This window comes from Lithobates pipiens, unplaced genomic scaffold (assembly GCF_037356315.1).
Source record: "Lithobates pipiens isolate NorthernLeopardFrog02 unplaced genomic scaffold, aLitPip1_a1.2 Scaffold_1, whole genome shotgun sequence".
NCBI lineage: Eukaryota > Metazoa > Chordata > Amphibia > Anura > Ranidae > Lithobates > Lithobates pipiens.
This window is the reverse complement of record NW_027507685.1, coordinates 10,083,866-10,100,012: the sequence shown is the minus strand read 5'-3', so window position 1 is coordinate 10,100,012 and position 16,147 is coordinate 10,083,866. Positions and strand designations below refer to the sequence as shown.

The 16,147-nt window shown below is 46.1% G+C and overlaps 1 protein-coding gene across 2 annotated transcripts in view; it reads right to left on the bottom strand.

The window, feature by feature from the left end:
• Positions 1-7,162, bottom strand: part of XIAP (X-linked inhibitor of apoptosis) — a 58,661-nt gene extending 51,499 nt beyond the window's left edge. For both annotated transcript variants that reach the window (XM_077478512.1, XM_077478582.1), the window contains exon 1: positions 7,040-7,162. The gene's annotated coding sequence lies outside the window, so the exon portion shown is untranslated. The remainder of the gene's footprint in view (positions 1-7,039) is intronic.
• Positions 7,163-16,147: the final 8,985 nt, after the last annotated feature.

Here is a 16,147-nt window from a genome sequence, read left to right as displayed (position 1 = left end):
TAGCCTTGGTTTACATACATGCAAGTTGGGGGGCGAGTGCAAATCACACGCATTCCTAGACCCGCAGGCAACAACCTTCTGATCTTTTGAAGGCCCACGGTGGTGCCATTAATTCCAAACTGCACCCCCACACATCAGAAGATACAATGTGATTTTCTCTCGTGACAGTTGGTCCTTATGCATGGCTATAAGATTTGTTTTGTTTTTTTGTCCTCTTGCAGAATTTTCTTTTTGGTTTTCAATGTTGTTTTCTTTTGCAATGCAATAAAGTCTTTATACCAGGGGTAGGGAACCTTTTTGGCTGAGAGAGCCATGAACGCCACATATTTTAAAATGTAATTCCGCGAGAGCCATACAATATGTTTAAAACTATTTATTTATTTTTTAAAACGATTAATCGACTAATTTCAATTATAACTGTAATATCCACGTCATCTTCCCCACTGTGATAGCCACATCTCCCCTACGATTGTCTGCTTGCTTACCACTACACAGGCAGGCAGATCCACGAGCAGTTGAGGCGGGTGATGATGACGTCAGCGTGCCGCTCACCTAGGCTGCCGCTGGGTGTACCAAGATGGCCGCAGCTCCGGAGCTAGGCCGAAGCTGCAGCCTTTCCTATGGGCTCAATCCACGGATCGGCACACCACGCAATCGGATTGAGAGGTGAGAGCCAGATGCAGCCATCAAAAGAGCCACATCCGGCTCAAGAGCCATAGGTTCCCTACCCCTGCTTTATACGATGCACATCTTTTGTCCATTCATATATTATAGCGTGCCTCTTTCATTTTTGATCCGTTTGCCTTTTGGACAACCCTTATTTAGTGATCCAGTTTCTTTGACAGTTCCATTGAACAACTCAGTTTATATAGCTCACCTCATTACAATCTTACTGTACTGTTTTGCATCTCTGTGATCTTGGTGGCATTTGTTTGTTCTCGTCTATTATTTTAAATTTTTTATTTCAATAAAAAGTTTGTAAACCAAAGAATATGCAATGCATTTTTGAGAGATTGAAGCTACATGGTGCCAAAGCACCATGCTGTCTTTTGCAGCTGCGATTAAAAAAAAAAGGGTCAGGGACTTTTTCCATGTTTTCCGCAGATACAGCAGCCCATTCAAATTAATGGGCTGCTGTGCCCACACAAACGCAGAAGGCAGGACCCAAGATAGTGTGAACCTAGACCAGGGGTCTCCAAAGTACAGCCCCGCAGGCAACATCCGGCTTGCAGCTAGATTCAATTGGAGTCGCTACAGGGAGGTCTCTCTTTGAGGTTGGGAAAACTGTGGTTGCATACTCACCCCCGGTAGAATGCAGCACAGGTCCGGCAACCACTCCCGTCGCCTGACCTCAAACAGTGTGGTATTTTAGTGCATGCCGGCTGCACCTCCCGGCTCCCAACCTGCTATTTACATCAGTGTACCTTAGCACTGTAATTTTGCATACGGCGTGCCTGTGCAGGGCAGGAGCGGACATGGGGAGGTGCAGAAGGTTTGCACTCTAGGCAGCGGTGGTTGGGAGGGGCAGTGTTGATGGCACTGAAGGGGACACGGTTGTGTTGGGAGTGATGGCTCTGAAGGGGACACAGTCTGAGAGGTTTGATGGCACTGAAGGGGAAAAGTTGTGGGGGAGAGGGGTTTTATAGCACCAAAGGGGACCCAGTTGTGTGGGTGCGTCTGGAAGGGGGGGGGGGTTCTGATGGGCACACAAATGTCCAGGGGGCTATGATTGAGACACCAGTTTGCAGGGATCCTTTAAGGGGACACAAATGTGTGGGGGAGCTACGATAGGGACGCCAATTTGCAAGAAATCACTGATGAGTGATGGGGACACAAAGGTGCAGGGAAGACTCTGATGGGGACACAGATGTAAGGCCTTGATGCCCTGTAAACACGGCCAGAAATTCCAACTGAAATTGTGCGATCGGATCTTGTTATCTGAAAATCCGATCATGTGTGGGCTCCATCTGACTTTTTCCATTGGAATTTCCGACACACAAAGTGTGAGAGCAGGATCTAAAATTTTACGACAACAAAATCCAATTGTTTAAATTTCGATCGTGTGTAGACAATTCCGACGGACAAAGTGGCACGCATGCTCAGAATAAATTACGAGACAAAAGCTATTGGCTACTGCTCTCTTTATAGTCCCGTTGTATGCGTTCTACGTCACCTCGTTCTGAATGATCAGATTTTCCGACAACTTTGTGCACCCATGTGTATGCTAGACAAGTTTGGGCCAAAATCCGTGTGATAAAATCCAATGGATTTTGTAGTCGGAATGTCCGACCGACGTGTGTACAGGGCATTATGCGCACTGGGAGTTTAACCAGTTACATGTGGTTACAGAAGTTAGCTGCAGGAGTAGGATAAAGGTGCACCATCCAGCCCTGCTTCCAGCATCCTGCCATTTTTTTTTTTATTCTGCTGCCACAGTTTTATTTATAATTGATTTTTTTTTTTTGGCCCGCTAGTATGTGTAAAATGTACGATGTGGCCCTTGGAATGAAACCTTTAGAAACCGCTGACCTAGACATATAGAATCATCTGGCACGAGTTTGGACTCTTCATTCCAAAGTGATCTGCACTGTTCCAAGGCAACATTCAGAAATGTGGGCAAAGAACAATTACTTCACTCCCAGAATGATACATGGGCTTAAAGATTACAATGTTTCCAAAGAAAGCAATGCAAGTAAAGTTTATGCAACAAACAAATTGTATATTCCCTTGTATGGGAAGACTCGAGTGATTGGTGATGATTCAGATGAGCAGTGACACCCGTAGTCTGTAAATGAGCCCCTCGTTTAGGTGGATTCAACTGCCAGGGGCTGGGTGCAGGGCTTGTCTAATGGAGGCCTTATACGTTTTTGGATACTGCAAAAAGAGAGTGACCCTTAGGCCCCTTTCACACCTCAGCATTTTATGACTCGAACATGAATAACCTTTATAGTTAAACCCTTACAAACCACTTTGACCTACAGGTAAACCTAGATTAAGGCTTACCTGTAGGTCCAAGAAATATCTCCTAAACCTATATGGTTTAGGAGATATTTACCCGAAGACAGCCACCGCAGACAGCGGCGCGCAGGCGCACTGGGCAGGCCGCAGATCGCGGCGATATGCCACGAGTGTCGGCTCCCGTGCGCACGCGCGGGAGTGATGTCATCGCGGCTCCGGCGAATCATAGCGCCGGAGCCGCGAGACCCGGAAGTCGCTCTGGGATACATGGCAGCAGCGAAGAGGAAGACGGAGGACCGCTTCGGGGGCTTCGTTCTCAGGTAAGTTATTCATAATGAGCTAGTATGCTATGCATACTAGCTCATTATGCCTTTGCCTTACAGGGTGTGTTTTGTTTTGTTTTTTTGCCTTTACTTCCTCTTTAAAAGGTGACTGTTCCCACCTGGTTGCTCAGGTGCCTGTTGCTAGACCTTCTTTTCAGGCAGATTTGGGCCTTTGTGGCCCCACATACTTCAAACGGTGCGCCCTAAAAAATGTGAGACAACACAAGACATTTGGTTTTCAGGCACTTCCATAATTCAAATGTATAGGGCCACAAATGTGCAATCCTGCCCCAAAGGAGCTCATGTAAGGCACATGGAAAAAGCACACAAAAAAGCTAAAACAACAAAACACCAGAAAGACATCAGAAAACAATTAAGCTTAGGTAAATAGAGATTTAAAACCAATCTCTGGGATGGAAAAACTCCTTGCAGTGCTCCCATCTTTCACTGTAAAGATTGTTAACTCTAGGGCACGGGTCTCCAAACTGCTTAAACAAAGGGCCAGTTTACTACTACATTAGCGTTTACTTACTACATTCCTTGCTCCAGCAGCGCTCTCTTCTCCCTGATCCTCCAGATGCTCTGCGGACATTCCCTCTACATCATCACATACAATGCTGGCCTATTAATCATGAATTATATGTGAGAGGTAAGAATGCAACCACCAGCCACAGAGCCTGGGAGAAAAGCTACAGGGATGGTGGGGGGCTGCTGAAGCAAAATATAAGTTAAGTCGTCTTACACTCTATTACTGTACCCCTGGAACCACAGCCCCTTCACACCAATTGTGGTGTGGGAAACGCACATTAACAAGCTAATGTTCCACCACACATGGGAACATGCCGCCCTCTTCAGACGCGACCATGTGCCATTAATTGTTAAAGACACCCCAAACGCATCCAGCAAATGCACACACGTTTCCAGCTACCACCACATCATTATGCAGTTTGGTGTAATGGAATTTTAAAAGTCACGCCTGCCAAGTACTCAGGGAAATTAATGGGCTCTCAAAAATGCACATGCGTGAAAGCGTGCATTGTGGTGACCCGATTCCCCATCCATGAACTGAAGTAGATGGAGGAATCTTCCCCATTATGTTTTTGTATTTTGACAGCTGGGAGATTTCCCTGCTGTCAAAATACACTGATCAGCACCGCTGCAGGCAATAGCAAGTGGCACAGATCAAGGGTGGTTTAAGAGAAGCAGATTAGTAGACTGCTCATCAACCACAATGGTCATACTAATGGATTGAAATTTGACAAGTCCCTGCAGAGCCAGTAGATTTTCAAACCATGTATGACCAGCTTAGTAAATAGAAAAGGAGGGTATATTATATTTGCTCCTTTTAACCTCTTCAGTTCAGTGGCTTAAGCCAAAATAATGTCATCCCAGGAGTCTTCATTGACATTTTTTTTTCTAAGCACACCCTACTGGCTGCATGCCTGAGCTAAACGCAAATGGATTCCAGGAAGTAAATGCTACATGAATCACCTACCCTTTCTTAAGGCTTACCAACAAAATAAAAACATGGATGGATGGGTAGGTTTGCCCCATTATGTCTTCCCCATAGCTTCTACACCCCCACGCTCTAGTGTCCATGACATCATGAAGCCTGGAGCAGGACCCGTAATCCTGCTCTGGAGATGAGGCTGTCGTGCGACAGTCCACTGGCAGATCATGAAGCAACGCCTCCAGACAGGGGAGCAGAGGTTCAGTTACATAAGACGGTTTCTCCTCTCCACTGGACAAAGCAAGCTATTAACTCTTAGTGTGAATGCAATGCGAGTTCAGCCATACCAATGCCCCATACACACAATCGAACATTGATCGCACATTCCGACAGCAAAATCCATGGATTTTTTCAGACGGATGTTGGCTAAAACTCGTCTTGCATACACACAGTCACACAAAGTTGGTTGGAAATTGTGAACATCAAGAACGTGGTGACATACAACACGTACGACGAGCCGATAAAAATGAAGTCCAAAAGCCAGTGCGGCTCTTCTGCTTAAATTCCGAGCGTGCGTGCAACTGTGTGCGCCGGAATTGTGTACACACGATCGGAAATTTCCGACAACGGATTTTGCGGTGGGAAAAATTTGAGATCCAGATCTCAAATTGCGTGTGTCGGAAATTCTGATGATAAACGTCCGATGGAGCCTACGCACGGTTGGAATTTCCGACAAAAGGCTCCCATCGAATATATCTGTCCATCGGAAAACCCGACCGTGTGTACGGGGCATAAACGTATGCATGGCTGTCTTTAATATTGATTGGACCCAGGGCAAAAATTTTCTTGGGGCCCCCCTCCCCCATGCAATTTTGATCTCCACCTTCTCTGAGACATATAGTAAATAGCAGCTAGACTTAAAATCAGTTTTCTGTATCAGATCAGGCAGTGATTGGTTGCCAGAGGTTACAGCATATTATTATTTACTGACTGGTTGCTAAAGGCTACAGTACACATTAAGGCTCACTGATTAGTTGCTAGAGGTTACAGCACATGATTTCTGCTTGCTGATTGGTTGCTAGAGATTACTGTACAGTAATGCTGCTCACTTGCTGCTATAGGTTACAGCATATCCTCTCCTCACTGCAGGGGGGCATGATATATATGAATGCCACCTTTATTTACATATCAATGCCGCCGGCCTCAGCGATTTACAAATGAATGTTGGTTATTTACATGTAAACACAGGTTCTGTAGGTGAGTCATCTGTACAAAATAGGGCAGAGCTGAGCAGCATTAGTAGCAGCATTTTACACTGAGATATTGGGACACAGCACAGGACTAAAACTTCAAGGGACAAGGGAATTTAAACTGGAAAGGTTGGCAAGTATGAAGCAGCTGCTTTGGGGCACACAACAATGACAGGGCCCAGGGCAGCTGCCCCTTTTGCCCTGCCTTAAAGACAGCCTTGACCGTATGGCCGAATTTGCATCGCATAGACATTGCATGTGATCTGCACAGCAATGCGTTGCAAGTCACATGCAACATCTGTGTTCGCAATAGCGTGAACTCAGGCTCACAATGACAGGCAGTCCCATGCGCTTTCACTGTGATACCCAAATGCATAGATGTAAACAAAGCTTAATGCTCAAATCGCAAACCACATGGAAGAGATTCCTGTGCGCTTCCAGCATTGCATCAGTGCGAACCAAGCCCGAAAAATCAATAGGCTGAAATCGCACTACGCAGAACTGCATGCAAATCGCACAGCGTTCCTGTGCCCTAGTGTGAATGGGTCCCGAGAGTATCTGAACCCAACAATCCTGGCCAGATGCTATAGAAATCATGTCTGGGGGGGCTCAGGACTAATACACACAGGCTAGTCTGAGGATCTGTCATTGCACTGATCACAGGGATGCTGCATGGGCGGGTATATGGGGATTTCTAATGGAGAAGTGGTCATATGTGAAAGGAGAAGATCCGCACCCAGTGCACTGCCGGGGATGGCATGGAGGGATGGATGGAGGGGGGGATGGATGGCTGGAAGGATGGGTAGATGGGATGACACCCACAGTGCATTCTATACACAGCACGTCCATCACATCCCATCCATAACATGATAATAATAATAAACACATTACACGTGCGCTGTCACTAGAGGGCGTGCCCGCCCACCCATCATCACCACTAACATTACAGCGCAGGGCGAGGCGTTATATAATAACCTACAAGTCGCACTCACACCGGTACACCTACCATACACACACAATATACAAAACACACACTGCACACCGCCAACACAACTCACATCCACCAGACCCCGGCTGAAGGACACCAACTTATTCCTTATTATGGAGAAACAGGAAGATTCCATCGTCACCCGGATGTACAATGATCCGCCTGCCTCTCCTACCACAAACATGGAGGCAGAAGAAATACTGACCCCTACTGGCAGACAAGAAGAAAACACGTCCCCTTCTAGGTTTTCATTTGTTCTTATTAATAATACAAAAAAAAAAAAACACAACCATAATATTATATTTAAAGCGGGAGTCCGCCGGGACTCCGCTTTTTTTTTTTTTTTTTTTTAAAAGCCAGCAGCTACAAATACTGCAGCTGCTGACTTTTAAAATAGTGAAACTTACCTGTCCAGCGCGCCCGCGATGTCGGCACCCGAAGCCGATCTCTCGATCGTCTCTCGGGTGCTGCCGCCGCCATCTTGGGTATGGGAATCAGGAAGTGGAGCCTTTCGCCTTCATTTCCCGGTTCCCTACTGCACATGCGCGAATTGCGCTGTGCAACAAGGATGGACCCGCTGCCTCTGGGATCCGTGTGTTTCCCAGCAGGCAGCGGGGGACTTTCGGAAAGGGGTGTAATCTACGCCCCTTTCTGCAGAGAGCTATCCCGGAAGTGGATAGCATACTAGCTCATTATGAATAACTTACCTGAGAACAAAGCCCCCGAAGCGGTCCTTCGTCTTCATCTTCGCCGCTGCCATGTATCCCGGACTGACTTCCGGGTCTCGCTGCGATGACGTCACTCCCGCGCATGCGCACGGGAGCCGACACGTGCGGCATATCGCCATAATCTGCGGCCTGCTCAGTGCGCCTGCGGTGCCTGTCTTTTTGTAAATATCTCCTAAACCGTATAGGTTTAGGAGATATTTCTTGGACCTACAGGTAAGCCTTAATCTAGGCTTAGATGTAGGTCAAAGTGGTTTGTAAGGGTTTACAACCACTTTAAGTCAGCTTTATAATACAGTAAAACCTTGGTTTCAGAGTAACTTTGTTTGAGAGCGTTTTGCAACACAAACAATTTTAAAATACATTTTGACTTGATATACAAGTAACGTCACGTCACAACTGAGTATAAAAGGGAAGAGAGGCGCCTCTAAGTGTAGGAATATGGTTACATTTAATAAAGGTACAACATTAGCTACTGCTGGATTTTGCTTCTAATCCCCTTGTGGAGGCTTCCATTTGTGGATGGACATTTTATGGTTACACAACCTGGTCACATCGCTATAATCTCTTTATATGGACTATAAACTGAAGGCCCTATGAATAAAATGGTTGTGGAATGAATCATTGGAGTTTCCATTATTTCTTGTGTGGAAATTTGCTTTGATATACAAGTGCTTTGGATTACAAACATGTTTCTGGAACCAATTATGCTCGCAATCCAAGGTTTTACTGTATCTAAATACATATAAATAACATTATTAAAGTGATTGTAAAGCTTTGTTTTTTTTTAATAACAAACATGTCATACTTACCTCCACTGTGCTGTTTGTTTTGCACAGAGTGCCCCCGATCCTCAACTTCTGGGGTCCCCCGGCGTCGCTGGGAGCTCCTCCCCACATCGTATAAACCCCTAGAAGAAGTGCTCTCCCTGGGGGATGCCTTGCGAGAGTGCTCCCGAGTCCAGCAATTGCGTCCATAAATGCAGAATGTAGGATTTAGCCCCGTGTCCACGTCACTGGATTCGATTGACAGCAGCAGGAGCCAATGGCTGCACTGCTCTCAATCTATCCAATCAAGAGCAGAGGGGAAGAGCGCATCTCCAGCGTGGGAATTACAGGACTCAGGTGAGTGAAACTGGGGGGCCGGTCAGTGACAGAAGTTTTTTCATCTTAATGCAAAAAACATGAGGATTTACAGAATTACAGGTATTTATTTTTTGGGGTTTGCATAGTTGCATACATATTTCATACCTTGTTGTTCCCTGTGGAAGAGGAGAATCACTGTAGTAGTTGTCCCTACTACAGTGGCCCTTACTGTCTTCTATGTCCCATGCCGAGCGCCTGCTCTGTTGCAAAGGGGGTGGCCAGCTTGGCGTTGCAGCCATTCAGAGAACACCTTGTATTTTTCTAAATGGACATAAGGCATTTGTTCTCTGATTGGATGAGATGGAGATCATGACAGCCCCACCTCTGTATCTTGTCCAATCAGAGCCAAACGCAATGTTCTCCACGCACACATTCAATAAAACTGGCCGTTGAGTGATGCTGGGTGCTGTAATGATCATAGGCTGGAAACCGTGGATAATCAAAGTGAAGAAATGTCACTTGAATGATGAAGGGGTCCTGCATGGCTCCAAAACGTTGCTGTATATTTATTATGTGACCACGGAATAAAGCTTTGGACCTTTTCCAGGAATCCTAGGTGTGCTAATGACATTTCTTCCAATCAGAGAATGCTTTTTATTTTTTGAGAAAATGCAAAGTGTTCTCTGAATGGCTCCTATGCCAAGTGAGTGACCCCTGTGGTTACTATGCAGCAGGGCAGGTGCTCAGCACAGTACCCAGCAGACAGCGAGGATTATTGTAGTAGCAACAGTTTCAACAGGGATCAGCCAGGTATGGAATATGTATATTTATATTGGTCCAAGCTGAAAAAATGTAATGACACAAAAAAAAAAAGCACAAAAAAACAGATATACCTGGAGTTCAGCTTTAACAACTTCTGATACAAATCATTGGTAATAATTAATTTACCTTTTATTTGTTTTTTAATTACTTTTACATCTATGGCAATGTTATATTTCTTTGTTAGTAAAGTGTTATAGGTTGTAGATTTAACATATAATGAGCCTACTACAACACTGTAACAGTAAGCCCTTGTACGCACGGTCGGACATTCCAATGGAAAATGTCCGATCGGACCGTGTTGTCGGATAATCCGACCGTGTGTGGGCTCCATCGGACTGTTTCCGTCGGAATATCCGGCCGACAAACCTGGGCTATAAAATTTTCCGACAACATGATCCGATCAGACTTTGTCCGATCGTTTGTAGAGAATTCCGATCGGACAAAGTGCCACGCATGCTCAGATCAAATCCCTAGACCAAAGCTATTGGCTACTAGCCTGAACGTAGTCCCGTCATAACGAAATAACGTCATCACGTTATGAACGATCGGATTTTCCGACAACTTTGTCCGACCGTGTGTATGCAACACAAGTTTCGGACAAAATCCGACGGATTTTCAAGTCGGAATGTCCGACCGTGTGTACAAGGGCTAACAGACAGAAACCCAATGTCTGTATACCAAGAGAATAAAATACAGTTGATAGTAGCTTTGGCAGCAAGTGCAGGCCCAGCAATTTCATTTACTCAACAACAATCAGTATTTTTCTTACAGGCAGCTAAAGCACGTATATGTTTTTGTTTTGTTTTTTGTTTTTTTTCCCATTATCTTTTTTATTGAAATAAACAGGAAATTACAGAATAACAAAAGGTATCATGAGGAATGCTACATACACATCTCGTTATACAAAGGTTAAGCATATACATGCACAATTAAACTGTTGGGAAAGGGAAGCAAAAAGGTTTCCCGTCAACATTCATTGAGCGCTGCTCGTGTAAATAACAAAGTCATGAACTCATATGTTACGGACATGAGGAATGGCTGAGTATCGGAGACATCCTTAGATAGCATCAAAGTCATACTCCAAAGATCCTGAGCTTTTTTCCACCAGAGATCCTAAGATCAGTGGAGTCCATTGGAATGATTGCCATCTCACCAAGAAGCCACAAAGGCTGCGTACAAATAAGAAGCAAATGCAGGGGAAAGGGAGCCGACCTAAACGCGTATCTGCACAGAACGGCTTTGCCAAGTCTTTTTCTCAACAACTTCAGATTACTCACCCCAAAAATTCTTAAATTCAGGCAACAATTACAACAGACAAAATCAACAGTTACTGTATGTATGGTTATTATGTAGCTGAACACGGTATTTCCTAAAATCTATAACAATGTGAATTTCCCAACAAAGGAAAACAAAATCTTGGATCAAATATATACTGTACAGTACAAATATCCATGAAGCATACAAGCATATAGGTACCTTGCTACCATATCTTCATCTATCAGATCAAGTCTTGCTAATGATCAATCCAGAACAAGAACTGTTATTAAAACTGCCACTATCTATATAATTTGAATTGAAATGGACAGCCCTCTATTTCCAGGCAGCCCCAGAGTTACAAACATTCCGACTTACATACGACTCATACTTACAAACGGAAATTGGCACATGCGTTTATGCCAGCATGATAGAAAATGCCTCGCCAAACAGTAACAGGTTCTCTAAGCTTTATCCAAAAAGGGATGGCTGATGTATGTTTATGCACTGCACTTCCAGGGGGGAGATGCTGCCCTCTAGTGTCTGAAGCAGCATGTGTCTTTGCCTTTTTATAACTCAGTTGCCTTCAGAGATCCTATGGATGAGGAAGTGGACTTGTTCACGCCAGATGCAGTCCAGTGCGTATTTATTCTGCATCAAGAATGCATGGACAGTGTCTAACTTTGATTCCAATTGCCTAGTTCACACCAGTACAGCGCACTCTAGTGCAGTTAACAAAAGTAGAATGTTGCATTGTTCCTGTATGGAACACATCTGGAAAGTGGCAAAACCCATTGAGAATGCATCAGAAACACTTCTGGAACACAGAAATTGTGGTGATCTGGCCATCAGGCTTGCACAGAATCTATACAGTGAGGCCGCGTACACACGCGCGGACTGTTCGCCCAACTTTGTCCGTCCAACAGTTTCGGCAAACAGTCCGCTCAAAATTAGCATGGACGGACATGGCCACACACGACGAACGAACAGTCCGCTGAAACCGTGCACGATGACGTGAACGTGCCTACGTCTGGACGAAAAATACGACGTCCTATACACTGCATTATAACTTTCGGCGTGTAAATCCTTTCTGAGAATGCGCGGAACTTAGTTTGTCGAACAAGCCTACACACGGGCGGACTGTTCGCTCAAACAAGGTTTCAGCGGACAGTTTTTCGGAATTTCCGAAAAACCTTGTCCGTCCAACTGTCCGCTGAAACTGTCCGCTGAAAGCCCACACACGAGCGGACTGTCCGCCCAAACACTGTTCAGCGGACAAGGTTGGGCGAACAGTCCGCCCGTGTGTACGCGGCCTGACAGATTTTGCCTGCCAATCAGAAATGGAGTTAACTTCACTATATAAACTTCAGAAATGGCATTACATTTAACACTGGAAACTACAAGATTTGGCACGGTTTCTGGAAAGAGTGTAACCTAGCAACTGACTTTTGGTTGATGCTTTTGCTAGAACTGGCGCACTCAGTCACTGCTATTGTGGTTACGCCACGGGAGGGCAGGCAGAACTTCTACACAAGCCTTCGACATTTCCTATAATGGGAGGTTATTGTTTGGCCAAATGCTGAACAACGCAATTCAGCGAATGACAGGAGGGAAAAGTCTGGACAGTGGCCATAGACTAGTAAGAGGAAGCCGCCATCCTTCACTCAAGCCTACCGATCTTCAGAAGGTGCAGAAGGGCAAATCTTATAGGACAGGCTACAGATTTAACAGATCACAGTGGAGGTGTCTCAGTTACTTTTGACATGAAATCAAGTCCAGAGCAGGCTGCTTTGATGGCTGGAAAGTCTTTGCGGCCAACCAGTCTCTACCAGTTGGGGCCAGGGGGCCTGAGTGAAGTTGATTGTCGTCCAAACCCTGCAGAAGAAGGCCACAATCATTAAAGACCAGTTGGTCCAGAAGACAGGTGGGAGTACAAGGGAGAATTCTAAAGTTGACACTGAATAAATTAAATTTATGTTCAACAGATCTCAGAAAAAATGTTTGCAAGATTTTTATACTGCTACAAGGCCATTATACCAGTGAAGCTAGAAACATAGAAGCATCTGGGGACCTTTCCCCCCCAGTTTTTCTAGTACTTAAGGCAGGAGCCTTCTGGCGTGTTTCAATTTGAAGGAATCAAATGTGTTCATAAGCACCAAGAGGTGCAAGATCGAGTCCATGCAGACAGTTACAGGGACAGTTCAGCAGGCGGACCAGTTGGTATCAATCGACCCGCCGACTCATACTACCATGCACCGATCAATGTCGAGCACCAGAGTCATGTGATATTTGAGGTGGCCAGATGTCACTTCCAGTTCGGGTGTCTGCCTTTTACAGAATTGGCACAGCCCCAGGAAACTTTTTTTGAAGATCTTGTTTGCAGTGGTGGTACCTTGGACCAGGTGACACATGAGAGCGTTTCAACTTGCCTTCTTTAGCCTATGAGCTGGACTGTCTATGGATTGGAACATCTTTGTGCCTATAAAAATTCATCAAGAACTGGAATTGTGGACATTGCCACTGTGCTTCTTTCGGAGGCATGCCTCTCAGCCCAAGAGATTGGATGATTCTGATGTTAGTCCCTGTAGCCGGGGGATCCACAATCTGAAGAAACAAGTGAAGGCCATTAAAGCGTGGTGAAGCGTCTGCCCCAAGTATCTTGAATGGAAGTAAGCCTTTTTCTAGCATTGCAAGCCTTTCAGGATCTTCAGAGGCCTGTGTAAGGTTGACAACAAGACAGAGAACCACTTATGCCCCGTACACACGAGAGGACTTATGTCCGACAGACTTCCAAAGGAGTTCCGCCGGAGTTCCGCCGGAGTTCCGACGGAGTTCTGACAGACTTTTCGGCCGAACGGACTTGGCCACACACGATCACACTAAACTCCGACGGATTCGAACGTGATGACGTACGACCCGACTCGAATAAGGAAGTTCATAGCCAGTAGCCAATAGCTGCCCTAGCGTCGGTTTTAGTCCGTCGGAGTAGCATACACACGAGCGGAGTTTTCGAAGGGGACCGGGTCCGGCGGAGTTCCTTCGGGAAAATTTGAAGCATGCTTCATTTCTAAAGTCCGTCAGACTTTGGCGAATCAAAAGTCCGTTGCAGCCCACACACGATCGGATAGTCTGACGGACTCGGTCCTTCGGACTTTGGATGTTGAAAAGTCCGCTCGTGTGTACGGGGCATTACAGTCAGTTAAAGTGGAGGGCTACCCTGAAAAACAAAAATACATTAAAATTTAGAAAAAACTCAACTTACTAGAAATGCCTGTTGCTAGGCACATCGTCCTAATCTGCCTCTTCCTCCTCCGCGGTGATCTTCTGTCTTCTCTCCTCCATGCAGCGTCTTCTGGGTAATGGGTCGCACTGTGTTCTGGGAACTGTGTGTCCCAGAACACAGCGTGCCCCATTCACAAAGCGCTGTGCGACTCGCACATGCGCAGTAGGAAACGGGCAGTGAACCCGCAAGGCTCCACTGCCTGTTTCCCTTAGCTAAAATGGCGGCGCCGGGACCCGAGAGCCGAGGGACGGGTCAGCCTCGGGTGGCCGACATCGCAGGCGCCCTGGACAGGTAAGTGCTTATTAAAAGTCAGCAGCTACAGTGTTTGCAGCTGCTGACTTTTACTTTTTTTTTTTAAAACCGGCCCTCCTCTTTAAGGTTGGTCTTCTTGTCAGGGAAGCAAATCCAATTATTGGTTTGGTTAAGCAGAATATTTTTTCAACAAGTGCTTCACAAAAATATTGGCCCTTTGGGGTGTTCCAGCAGTAGTTCTCTAAGTGACCTTACTGAACATGCAGCTTCTAAGGCCGCGTACACACGCGGGGACTGTTCGCTCAACTTTGTCCGCTGAACAGTGTTTCAGCGGACAGTCCGCTCGTGTGTGGGCTTCAGCGGACAGTTTCAGCGGACAGTTTGACGAACAAAGTTTTTCGGAAATCCGGAAAAACTGTCCGCTGAAACTTGGTTTGAGCGGACAGTCCCCGCGTGTGTAGGCTTGTTCGTCAAACTAAGTTCCACGCATGCTCAGAAAGAATTTATACGCCGAAGGTTGCATTGCAGTGTATAGGACGTCGTTTTCTAGTCCCGTCGTACGTGCCGTTCACGTCATCGTGCACGGTTTCAGCGGACTGTTCGTTCGTCGTGTGTGGCCAAGTCCGTCCATGCTAATTTTGAGCGGACTGTCCGCTGAAACTGTTTGACGAACAAAGTTGAGCGAACAGTCCCCGCGTGTGTACGCGGCCTAATCTTTGCAACAGGATACCAATGCAAAGACTCCGTCATAAAAGATAGGTTCACAGTGCCATCTTTGTCTCTGGTCGACTGAAATATTTTATGGCAAGGTCAATAACAGCACCCCAATCCAATGAGGCTACTTTCAATGGCCTGTATGTGGAAGAGGCTACACTAGAGGTGCAGGGATTCTCATCTGAGGTTGTTCAGACCTTGGTGACCAGAAGGTCATCCATGAATGCTACATAGAAGAGGATATGAAAGAAATTTGTTTTGTTTGCTCAGCAAAAGCTTCCTCTCCTGTGTTCCCTGCTCTAGCCAATATCCTTGACACTTTACAGTCAGCGCTAGAGGTTGGTCTGGCATAAAACTTCATTTGAGGTACAGATCTCTACATTATCTTTTCACGGGCTGCAGATGGGCGCAAAAGCCAGTGACCAGATGCTCCTTCCAGATGACAATCTATATATGACCTTGAGGGAAATCCTTGTTCCCTCTGTTAGACTTAAAGAGGGATTCCACCAAAAAAAAAAATATTAAAAGCCAGCAGCTATAAATACTACAGCTGCTGACTTTTAATAAATGGACACTCACCTGTCCCGGGTTCCAGCGATGCCGGCAGCCGAGGCCGATCGATCGCTCGGCTCTCAGCTGCTGTAGTCACCATTCTAGGTGAGGGAATCAGGAAGTGAAGCGAATCGGCTTCACTTCCCGGTTCCCTACTGCACATGCGCGAGCCGCGCCGCGCATTAGGAAATCTCCGCGCTGTCACTGGGACCCGTGTGTGTCCCAGCAGACAGCACGGCAGGGCAGGAAATGGCGTAGACTCCCACGGGAGACTATGCCCGGAAGTGGGTGAAAATACCTGTCTTTGACAGGTATCTCCACCCCCCTCCCCCCTGAAAGGTGTCAATTGTGACACCGGAGGGGGGGAGGGTTCCGATCAGCGGAGGTTCCACTTTAGGGTGGAATCCCGCTTTAAGTTTGGATCTGAGAGCACCCTTTGCAACTACTTCAGACTGAAGGATATTGACCATTGCAACACTTTCCTGCAAGGA